General features: G+C 38.2%; 1 protein-coding gene across 3 annotated transcripts in view; it reads left to right on the top strand.

Annotated features, from left to right (window-relative positions):
* Papi (tudor and KH domain containing protein papi) overlaps positions 1 to 12,514 on the top strand; it is a 126,270-nt gene that overhangs the window by 21,679 nt on the left and 92,077 nt on the right. The window lies entirely within an intron of this gene.

Here is a 12,514-nt window from a genome sequence, read left to right as displayed (position 1 = left end):
ATATAGTATATAGTATATATAGTATATAGTATATATAGTATATAGTATATATAGTATATAGTATATATAGTATATAGTATATATAGTATATAGTATATAGTATATAGTATATAGTATATAGTATATAGTATATAGTATATAGTATATAGTATATAGTATATAGTATATAGTATATAGTATATAGTATATACTATATACTATATATATACAGTGGCTCACGAAAGTATTCGAACGCTTACGTTTACAAATTTTAATGAATAAAATAAGATGTACTAAACTAATCTGTATAGAACAATTTGGTATCTATAGTAAGGGGGAAGTCTCAAGATTATGTCAGTAAAATTTGAAAAGGATTCAACAACGTAGGCAGAAGTTATGATATATTTATTCGAAACACGCATAATAAGTGACTCACAAAAGTATTCGAACGCTACATATATTATTACATTATTTAATGTTAATACTTTGTTGGACCACCTTTAGCAGTATATATATATATATATATATATATATATATATATATATTCATTTGTTTACCTCAAAATGCGAGGCGTTGCTATTACATATCATCGAAATATTTCAAATATTCTGGCAATTGATCCATGGCGATATTTTCTTTCAAGGTCATCTGAAAGTCATCGTATAGTAGGTCGTTGAATTCGTTTCGACGTCGCCTACAATATTATGAAATTAAAAATACCCAGTTCCATTAAAAGATATGACAGCGACCTTGATTTTTTTTTAATTTCAAAAATTGCAATTTCTTGTCGGTTAAATACTGATTAACTTTGGTACGAAACACTTTTCTGCCCAACCACCCGAAGGGGCTGAAAAATCGTGGGGACTGATTTGCGCCGCACCCTGTATATACAGTAAGGAGCAAAACTGAGTCCACACTATTTGAAACAACATAACTTTTTTCAAATTAGATCGAATGCTTTGAACGTTATTGAGAAGTTAGAAGGATTAGTTTACTAGACACTGCGCCGCTGGCTCCTTCTTGATCCGACACAGGCACTCCCCGAAGCAATCGTGTCCGGCGAGTACCTGCGTCAGACGGTAGGTGAGCCGTCCCCGCTTCCTGCACCATTCTCCCACGATGGGCAGGGGATCCGGACAATCGGCCTGCCAGTGTCGGCGCCAGCAACTTGCTGCCGCGAGTGTGCAAGGCTGTCCATTCGGGCTTGACGCTTCTGCACTTCGACCTCCTACCCGTCCGGGTCAATCTCCCTCTTCCGGATGGAGCAGGCGATCCAGTATCCGGTCGCCCGCTCCTCCACCATAAATTGGAGGGGAGCTAGGCCTGCGAGGAGGACCGTCGCCATCGCGGAGATGGTGCGGTAACCCCGTATGGTCTGCAGGGCCAGCCGCTGTTGCGCATGATCCGCATGCACAAGGTTGTGCCGCTAATTGCTGGTACCACACGACGGTCCCATATAATCCTATGGAATGCACCACCTCCGCATAGAAGCGACGAATCCGTACATAGGGCCTCCTGATATTGGGCAGCAGCCGCCTGAGGGCGACCGCTACCCTCTCGAGCCTGGGGCCCTCCACACGAACCTAACCCCAACCAACTTCAAATTGGTGAGATCGTTGTGTTTTTTTAAATAATAAGCAGAATGTATGTAGTGAACAATTGATTCAACCTATGAATATTTTATTTTTAACTATCCGATAGTAAAACTTGCAGAATAAAGTGTACGGAAACTAAAACCGATTAACAGGTACATGTACAGAAAAAAATTGTTGAGAATGTTGACCTTGACAACATATGTCAAAGTCACGGTCATTGGAGCTGGGTCCCCTTTTGTCAATATTTACCTAAAAGACTATAAACATTTATCATAATTTAATTTTTCATGTTATGTAGAAGCAGTGGAAATTGTTCTTTACATTATATAGAATCTTACTGTATTATCATGTTCTCATCTTATGCTTTACCCAAAGATTCATTCGTTTGAATTCATTCATTTTATTTTCGCAAATGGAAATCGTGGCATTACAGAGGTCTAAACATTAGACGTATTATTGTCGAAACCCGCAGACACGTGTAACTTGCTTTTTGCGCTATCTAACATTCTCAACAATACGTCTTCTAAAACAAATATGTGCACGGTTTGTTTGCTTTTATCTTGGCTTATGTGCCTGATTAGATTACCATCTACAAAATTGGCTGTGGGCAAGTTACGTTTTATTGTTTGTGCTTCAAAAACACAAATGTTTTAATGTTATATGTCTAACATCAAATATTAATCGATCTGTTTAAGAATTCAAATTTTTAATTTTATTAATGAAACTGTTTTGTGATTTACACTAGTATCCTAAAAAAGAGAGGGTTGAACTAACTAAATTAGAAAAAACATGATGCCAAATAAATATTTAATTCATTAACTAAATTCTTCAAATTAGACATTAACCCAAATGTTAAAAATTAACATGATTTACAGTAATTGAGTATACCTTTTGAGTAACAGATGAATAATATTGTGGGAAAAAAATAACTGACTACGTGCAGGAAAATGAATAAAACAGTATATATATAACATATACATAGCATATAATACACACACACACACACACACACACACACACACACACACACACACACACACACACACACACACACACACACACACACACACACACACACACACACACACACACACTCTCTCTCTCTCTCTCTCTCTCTCTCTCTCTCTCTCTCTCTCTCTCTTTCTCTCTCTCACACTGACACACACACATATATTTAGAAATAAAAAAGGGACAAAACAATTGTACACGACGCGATTGACCGCTCCTCGCAGGTCAAAATTCAGCGCAATACTGGGGGCCGGCAGGCATTTGGCCTTGACTGTCACGCCAATCCTCGAACGGTCCTTGAACGGTCAGTAGGAAAAACTGATTGTGGAATGGTTAAAATTTTTTTTGTGGAACTACGTCGCGTTTACGACATATCGGTAAAAAAGAATATATGAAATGCCGACTTGAGTAAGTAGTAGTGAAAAAGAGAAACGGAAATTGAGAGAGAAAGCTAGGGACTAGACATGGTTGCCACATATCATCTTCGCCTCAATGTTGCCATGTCAGCAAACCCGTAAATTTAGAAGCGTTTCGTGAAACTGATTTCTGCATGAGCCCGATTCAGCCGACCAACACATGCTAACACGTACATTGCTACGGGCGCATAGGTATACGCAGGACTCGTTGTCACATTACCTTTGCAGTTTTTCGCTACTATCTCTGAAATGAAACTCGAACGGCAGTCACGTGTATGCAACAGCTAAGGAAATCATTTGATTTATATTAAATTGAATCTGTTTATTCTTAACATTATAATAATTTTGTACATATATTGCCAGGACTTCTTTTAAAAAGAAAATGAGCCGGAATTTACTTCCTGTCAGAAAGAAAATTATATTCAAAATGAAATTAAAGCAGCTTTTTTATGCCACGAAGCGCATAAAAAATTAAACAAAATTTATCATATTTTTTTACTTTAGATGTCAAATCTGAAGTCAAGAAACAAACAAATACAAATTTACAAGTACAGACTAAACGTAAAATAAGCTTGAATAATATCATATATATATATAAAAGTTTATAGCATTTTCCAAAGTTTTATATATGTTACAATATATAAAACCGAGAAGTTAGCCGCGTCGTCTTAGTGACGACGATACAACGAAGACCATTCGGCGCGATGTCTCGATATCGTAACATATCGATACTCGTAACACTATATTTGACAAAGTGACGAAGTTTCTGTCAAAATCAAAGAACTTTTGATAGAAATGAGATAGAGCTATGATTTTTTTTTTTAGAAGTTAAAATATTGCAAAAGAAGGGAAAATAGAGAGACTATGGTACAAACATGTTTTAACTTTGAAAATAAACTTGGAATATTTAAACAAAATTGTGATTTATCCAATGCCATGCACGGTTAGATTTTTCTTGACATTCTGTACATCTTTTCTCGTAGATTTTATCACGCTGACATCAAATCCGATCACAAAATTTGTCTGTCACCTCAGGATTTTGGAAAAAATCGATTTATGCGAAAAGAAACTAATGAAATCACAATTTTTCCGTTGAAATGATTTGATAACCCTCTGGTTATTCTGGTTCAGAGGCCAACATGTGAATTTCGCGAGGCGGTCGAAACAAGCGTGGCGTCACGAGATGCTAAGGCGAGGCCACGCCTTCGGCCTGCTATATTTTCATCAAAATGAAATCGGTACTTTGAAGTGAAATTGATATTATAAAAATACAATGATGAAACATAATGAAATTAAAAAAATAGGTTAGTAGACAGGATTTGAACACTGGTCGTCCGGTTGAAAACTTGGTACGCTGCAGTCACGCCAAACCGAATCTTGTTGTACCGTAGAAAAAATACGGCATTACATAGGAAATAATGAAACTTTAATCGTTAATATTGCGATAATTATTGAGTACCTGCCCCTATAATGGTGAATATTTGTGAACAGGACAACGAGATCTATAAGTATGCACAGTTTCAACAGAATCGATGACCCGAAGGTCGTGGCTTCTTTCGAAACGTGCAAGGGTCAGAAACTTTTTCAAATTGCCGTTTCAATATTGCAATGAGCGGTTTATAAATGGTCAATTGTCTTTCCTAAAGGTTCAATCTAGGTCTGTCCAGAGGCCAAAATGCGAATTTCTGTCTCATCGTCGATTAATTAGCAATATTCGGCAGCATACCGCCAGTCGCAAGGCGTTCGAGGCAAGCGTGACGTCACGAGATGCGTAGCGAAACGTGCAAGGGTCGAAATCTTGACAAATTGACGCTTCAATATTGCAATGAGCAGTTTAAAAGTGGTCACTTGTGTTTCCTAAAAGTCCAATCTACGTCTGTCCAGAGCCCAAATTGCGAATTTATACCTCATCGTCGAGTAATTTGCAATATTCGGCAGCATACATATCGTACATATGTAAACCTGTAATATCGATCTGCATTATCGACCGTATTCTATCGCAAGGTACAGTGTTTGCCGCGGGGAGACCGGGACGCTAGTAAGCGGAACCGCGAAATGGTGCGTTTTTTTCTAGACATTTTACGCCTTAAATAAGTAAGTAATCAATTAAAAATGCATACCACCGTGTTCGTATATGTCTTTGCTACGTCTGTCCAGAGCGTTTTTTCGATACGAACACTAAATCTCTCGAAATTAAGAGAATCTCTATGCGGCAGCCATCTTGTGACGTCATCCTTGCTTCAGAAAGCGAGATTTCTGCCGAATATTACAAATTACTCGACGATGAGGTAGAAATTCGCAATTTGGGCTCTGGACAGACCTAGATTGGACTTTTAGGAAACACAAGTGACAATTTGTCAAGATTTTGACCCTTGCAAGTTCATATACGTATACGTATTTCATGCATGTGTGTGGTTACACAGAGTCGACCTGCCGGCCCCCTTAAAATTGAATACAAAAACATACCTATTTCTGATGTAAACAAATTTAAAAATGTTTCCGCCTTGCTTGACGCTTGTTCCTGGTATCCCGATTTTCAATAATAAGTATCCAACAGTAATCAGCAAGCATTGCACATAAGTCTTTTCCTTTGTAACGTTTTTCCATTGTTGAAATATCTTGATGAAAGATTAATGCTGGACTTGTATTCCTTGTTTTGATTTTAAAATAATTTCGTCATGAATATAACAAAAACAGTCCGGCTGATTTATACACTTCCGCGACATTTTATCGATTTAATATGGAGCAATCTATGTCTTAATTATGTACTTAAATCGATAAAAATAGTCCCATTTACATAGTGTTTGGACCTATTTTAATCGGAAGAATCTTCAATGTCCATTGGTATTACAATTATAAAGATAAGGCAATTACTGAAAATAAAATTTTCCAGTCACCGCATTGCTGTCTTTCCTTACATTGTAACTATTTTGTAGTCTGTAAGAAAATTTCGTATGCCAGAGCTCAGTTTCGGTTTGTAATTTGTCGAAGTCAGTTGTGTTAAGCATTTTAAATCTGCATTTCTACGCAAGAAAACGTTATAAAAAACTTTATAGTTATTTATAGTATTTTAGTTTTTTTACATATAATATATGTATTTTAGTAGTGTACGTTAGTAGTGTATTTTAATAGTGTAGCGTGCGTGTGTGTATTTTATATATACATATATTTATTTATTTATTTATTGTTGGAACATCAACAAAAGTAAGTCGAGTGTTGAAGAATACTGAGAGTGTCCTGGTATATTTTAACGGTCCTCGGGTCTTTATTTATTGACTCTGGTCAGAAGTGGAAGGCCTGCAACCTTACACTTAAAAGAGGCCCTGAGTAATAAATCAAGGGTCCTCCCACATCTGTTTTCCCGAGTGGACCCAACAGGGGTTTCTTTTCTTCCTCCTAAAACTTTCTCTGTAGCTTCACTTCAGGTTCGGCTTGCAAACTATACAGACGTCTTCTGACTAGTTCTTCTTCGTTTTAACTTTTAAAAGTAACTATTAGGAAGTACATAAAAATATAATTGACTATATGAATATGTAGAGGAGAGTCCCCTCTATCTCTTGGCTCAAATTTGAACTTTCTCGCGTGTTTAGTTTTTGCGCAACATGTCATTTTTTATCAAAATCGTGCATTTTCACAAAAACCAATATTTTTCGAAAACATTGTGTGATAGAGCAATTCTACTTTCGGATTTGGTTTTAGAATGACAAAGTGTATAAGAATCACCCAACAGGTATTGCAAAACAATTTTGGTGTTGGACAGTGTAATTGAACATTCTCACACAATACAATCTTACCGTTCGGGTTGTGTCAATTAAATTATGTTAGTTACAAGGTGGATAGTTTCGTGGTTGTAAATGAACGTTGCAGTCGTTTCTTTGCGCAACAGACTATTTATTTACACTATTTACAACTCATTGAATCTCATCTGCCGAACTAACATTGGATGAGTCTTTGTTTCACGGAACAGTGAACTGGATGTGGCTGGAAGTGGAACTTACTGTATATGCGCGTCTACGTTTAGTCGGAGTTTTTAGGTTGACTGGTTGCTAGTTGGATTGATTCTGCTTTGCTGCTCCGAGGTCAGTTCGTTGGTCACCTCGTGTGGGTGGTGAGAATTCTGGGCATGGGCCCATGATGGGAGTAAAACTCTTCTGATTTGTTAATCAGCCTAAGGGAGAGGATCTTCTGGAACCTCCCTCTTTGGTGGTGGAAGAAATCCCTACCTTAGGCCGATGTTCGGGAAATTCCCCAAAAAGCGCGTTTATTGGTACCTCGGAGCAGCATGTATTTTCAGCCAAGTGGCTGGGTATTGTTGGGGCCCGAGTGGCCTACGTACGCCGTGCTAGCCAAGTGGCTAGCAGCTAATTTATTGCCCCTTGGCCGAGGTCCGGCGACGAAGACCAAGGGGCTGGGAAAACGTACGTTTGCTGTCTCTGGTTTTCGTCCGTTTGACGAAAACCAGAGACACGGTTCTTGGGGTTGTAGCGTAACCCGAGCGTACCTCGCGTCGTGCGGAAGAGGATTTACGACCCCTTGGCCGCCGCGTGTAGTGGGCCATAAGGCCCGCTGTGTCCGAATCCGGGACCCTCAAGTACCTCGCGGACGGTACACGGAGTGAGGGTCGCACGGATTGACTTATGGCCACTTTTCCAATGCCATCAGCTCGAATCCTCAAGCGCCTAGCGTGCGGCAACTCAAGGATTAGCATTCTTCGTGATTAGTCGAAGGACGGACAAAAATCCGAAAAAGGCTCTTTGCGCAATACGTTTTGGGACGAAAGAGCATGCTTCGCGCAGCTGTGGCATCCTCGATTGCCACACGGCCGGAAATACGTGGACCGTCTGCGACGAATCGGACACAAGGCTTACTAACTATCCTAGCATCTCCCTGATTTCGCATCAGGCTCGTCCGCGACATATCATAGTCCAAACAGAGATTTCTCCAACCTAGTGGCTCCCCAATTTCGCATTGAGTTCGTCCGCGCTGTGACACAACCTTCTAGCAGCTCCCCGACTTCGCATCGGGTTCGTCTATGTTTGACTTCATTCCTAGAGGCTCCCTGACTTCGCGTCATGTTTGTCCTCGATGTCTATAGTCCTAGCGGCTCCCTGATTCCGCATCAGGTTCGTCCGCGTATCTAAATAACCAATTGAAACTATATTCCTGGGCTAATAACCCTTTGTCGGCCTCTCGCGCTCCTCGCAGCTCTGGCTTCCGACCTACAAGGAGACTCTACTACGCGATGTCCACTGATTTTGTTCATCGTTATACATATACAGGGTGTTTAAAAAAACCATTCAATGTTTATATGCTATATAGAACACACCGTGCTAAGTAGAAAAGCCTTAGTAAACATAGGTCGAAAGGCCAATCGTTACTGAGATATAAACATTTTTGTTTGCTACCATCATGATTGATTTATTACTGGCCTTTTATAATAATATTTACAGAAGATTTTCTACGTTTCCTTCCTTCGAGGACATTTAGAACGCGGTTTATAAACACTGAAGTAACTATCGCATTTGATGGAAGTAAGTAGGTTGATCATAATGCTAGCAAACAAATATGTTCATATCTCAGAAAGGGCTGACATTTTGACCTATGTGTAGTCATTAGTGAGTAATTAGCAATACAAAATTGTGTATATGGGTATATCAGGGTGTCCCAAAAATGTATTTCCTTGAAAAGGGTGATTCCTAAGGTCATTTGAAATAACTTTTTTCATTACGAAAATGTTCCGCTACTTCGTTAAGGAGTTATTAACGAAAAACGGACCAACCAGAACGCGGTTACAGCAGACGGATTTCGGCTCGGCCATTGCCAACGTCATGCTAAGCAGGATCGCGTTTTTCGTCAATAACTCCTGAACCAGAGTTGTGCTAATTCAGTTCCGTTGTAATTCAATTGCACAATTGAATTACATTGTATTTCAATTATATAGTAATTCAAGTACGTCGTAACTGAATTACATAAGTCAAACTTTTCAATTAATTCAATTACTATTTATTTTAATCAGATGTGTAATTGAAATACAATATAATTCAAATACAGCTCTCCAAATTATGTGTGTGACAGGAAGAAACAGATTCCGTTTGTAACAACGAGTTCAATTTAATATAAAAATAACTTTATATATGCAATAATGAAAAATGAGATACATTTTACCACGCGATTGGCCATGTGCGTGTTACAATCAGCGTACATATATAAAACGCGGGAGCAACCTGCAACGGTTACATAGAAAAGGAAACGACTCAGTAGTAGGAAGTGCGTAGCGCCCTCGTAAAGCCCAGTATACAGGGTGGCCCACATAACTCTGAACCGCTCAATATCTCGAAAACTATGCCATCGATTTTAAAGTTCTTAGTCTTAAATTGCATGGAACTGAAGGGCCTTTCTGACTACATAAACGTGAAGTGGCCTCCCTTCCCCTTTAACGGGGAAGGGGAGGTACCTTTGTAATTTTAAATGGAACCCCCTATAAAATGTTACATATTTAGATTCTACCGGAAAAAACAAGTCAATTTTGTCTGAAACATTTTTTTGTCAGATACTTCCATGATGAGATATAACAGTTTGAAGTTTCGAGTTGTGGGTACTTGAAGGGCTCGGAAATAGCGTTATGGAATTATACGCGCTTGAGTCCTTTGCTTATTCATGAAGAAACACAAACAATAATATTTACAATTCTTGAGTTTGACTCACTTATCTATGAAAACGTTTTCAGTTTAGAGCTGTTATTCAAGCAGTGACATTGTGATTATGGCTACTTTTGACACAGAAGTGAATATATTATTAACGTTAGGTGAATGCCAAAAAAATTATCGGCGTGCAGCAGTGATGTTTTTTGAACGTTATGGGATCAAAAAATGTCATGCAACATTTCATAATTTAGAAAAGCGGCTTCGCGAGCACGGTGAATTGTGTAAAAAAACTCACAATAAACCTAAAGCTGTCACTAATGAAAATAATAGTGCCAGTATTCTTGCTGCAATTATATTAAATCCTCATATTAGTCAACGTACACTTGCACAAACATGACATATTAGTCGTTCATCAATTCAACGAATTTTGAAACGGCAAAAGTATCATCCATATCACATGGTTTTATCACAAGAGCTTTCGATAGCAGATTACGATCACCGCGTAAGATTTTGTGAGTGGCTGCAGGCAGTTGTGGAAAATGACTTTTTGTGCAAAATACTTTTTTCCGATGAGGCCACTTTTATGAATTCAGGGCATGTAAATAGACATAATCTGCATTATTGGGCCGTGGAAAACCGAAATTGGATGCGATGTGTTCCCTTTCAACATCGATGGTCTTTAAATGTTTGGTGTGGTCTAATAGGAGATTTTGTGATTGGACCTTATTTTTTTCAAGAAACTGTAACATCTGCAAGTTATTGTGATTTCTTAAAAAATCATTTGCCTACGCTTTTATTTTGCTACACTGCACGTTAGAAGAGAAATGTGGTTCCAACAAGACGGCGCTTCTCCACATTTTGCAATCATTACCAGGCAATTTTTGAACGAAAAATTTGGGAACAAATGGATAGGTCGTGGGGGACCTCGTCAATGGCCTCCTCGATCCCCCGATCTAACACCATTAGATTTTTTCTTATGGGGATATGTAAAGGACAAAGTTATGTTTGAACCACCGACGACAAAAGAGGATATGAAACAAAGAATACGTGACGCTTGCGCTTCAGTGACTCCCGAAATGTTAAAAAATGTTAGAACAACTTTGATGTTTCGAGTAAATAAATGTTTACAAGCCCGTGGTGGACATTTTGAACATTTAATTTAAAGTACATTTTATTTCTTCACGAATAAGCAAAGGACTCAAGCGCGTATAATTCCATAACGCTATTTCCGAGCGCTTCAAGTACCTACAACTCGAAACTTCAAACTGTTATATCTCATCATGGAAGTATCTGACAAAAAAATGTTTCAGACAAAATTGACTTGTTTTTTCCTGTAGAATCTAAATATGTAACATGTTATAGGGGGTTCCATTTAAAATTATAAAGGTACCTCCCCTCCCCCGTTAAAAGGGAAGGGAGGCCACTTCACGTTTATGTAGTCAGAAAGGCCCTTCAGTTCCATGCAATTTAAGACTAAGAACTTTAAAATCGATGGCATAGTTTTCGAGATATTGAGCTGTTCAGAGTTATGTGGGCCACCCTGTATATCTCTCTCTGTTTTCCGCGAATCTGGAAGGGCACACGTACCGGGTATATACACACGCACACACCGCGCCGCGCTAGAGCACGTGTCCACCGCGAGTCTTCGCCGTTACGTCCGCCACGATTTCTCTCCGCAACGCGTTGTAAAGAGAGAGTACATACAGTGTAAATAGTAGTTAATAAGGTAGTGTCGTTGTAAATAGTTGTTAATAAAGTAGTGTGCACGAGCAGTGGACCTTTCCCCACATCGTAAAGGAAAAAGTTATTTCGTATGACTTTAGGAATCACCCTTTTCAAGGAAAAACATTTACCGCTGTTCATTTAATTTATTCGCCAGAAACTGAGCAATTAAACGACGATGTTGACACTCTGGGTCAATATAGACAGGTCTCCGTTGTCGGAGGATTAATGTTTACGTTGCTCGCCACAAGCTAAGTTTTGGAGGTGAGAAAGCGCTCCTGGTCATGAGATATTTGTTTTGATGTCAATTATTTGAAAGATTTATAGCGCTACACTTCGTCCAATTTCATACTCCGTAGCCTTATTGTTGCCAACAATTGGTCGTAAAACTTGTATAATATATCTAATAATGTTAAGCAAAGTTTATATTTATCGTGTAAAAATATAATACATCGTTTCTTGTCTGTGGACAATAAATTTCTGTTTAATTATTTTGTTTTCACTTTCATTGCTTATAATATTTATAACTTATAATGATTATTACATTTAAAAAATTTTTAACATAACAACTCTTTTAACTTAGCTTATCTTCAAAAATATTTTCCAAATAAATTGGTGTCATATACCAAAGACTGTTGAAAGTATTTTCTTTTTTGTTTGTTAATAGTATTAACTTTCAATCTTATAAATAATAGTGTTCAACATTTTTGGTTTATATCTGGAGATCACGGTTTTAGACGGGATACACGTATACACGTGTTTATGCATAAGTAATATATACGTATTTTAATCCGTGTACTTCTTTATACACAGATACGCAAATGAACATATAATGATAAAAGAATTCTACAAAAATACCGTTGATTAATTATTATATAGCCAGAAATTAAAAAAAAAAAGAATTAATCGAATAAAAAAAAATTAGACATATTTCTAGTATGAGCACGTCCATAGAGTCGAACGTCTAATGCCAGATCCACACAGAGTAGAACTGTTCGCGAGCTGCTCGTGAGCTGCTCGTCTATAGAAACTACATCGCATCCAGACTGCTATTGGCGAGCTGCTCGCGAGCTATTCGTTAGCTGTTCGCCAGCAATTCCAAGTTTGTTCGCTTGGTGATTGTGAGCAGATCGTTGTAGATCTTCCTGG

Source organism: Halictus rubicundus, chromosome 13 (assembly GCF_050948215.1).
Source record: "Halictus rubicundus isolate RS-2024b chromosome 13, iyHalRubi1_principal, whole genome shotgun sequence".
In the NCBI taxonomy this organism is placed as follows: Eukaryota; Metazoa; Arthropoda; class Insecta; order Hymenoptera; family Halictidae; genus Halictus; species Halictus rubicundus.
This window is presented reverse-complemented; position numbering and strand designations above follow the sequence as displayed.